This window comes from Perissodus microlepis, chromosome 1 (genome assembly GCF_051167445.1).
Source record: "Perissodus microlepis isolate ML-2025 ecotype Zambia chromosome 1, ASM5116744v1, whole genome shotgun sequence".
Lineage (NCBI taxonomy): Eukaryota > Metazoa > Chordata > Actinopteri > Cichliformes > Cichlidae > Perissodus > Perissodus microlepis.
This window is the reverse complement of record NC_140461.1, coordinates 18254208-18254553: the sequence shown is the minus strand read 5'-3', so window position 1 is coordinate 18254553 and position 346 is coordinate 18254208.

Genomic DNA, 346 nt, shown 5'->3' with positions numbered 1-346 from the left:
CTTCAAAGATGCTGTGCTGTTGTCTGCCCAGGACACAACTGGATCTTCACCTCTGATATTTTACATACAAAGCCAATAAGTAGCATAACTTCACCCATACTGATGTTTTATGGTATTAACCAGAAGCATTCAGATGAAATTTGGAAGTTTAATAAGCAGCAGGAAAATTTATTTATTATGAAAACAAATAAAACATATCCATAAACATATCCTGAAAAGGAAAAAACAACAATACAACAAAATAAATGAAATGCAATAAATGCAACTGTGGACACAACTGTTTGACTTCTAAAACTCCAAACTCTAATTAAATTTAATTTAAACCTTAAGATATGAGTGAATTATG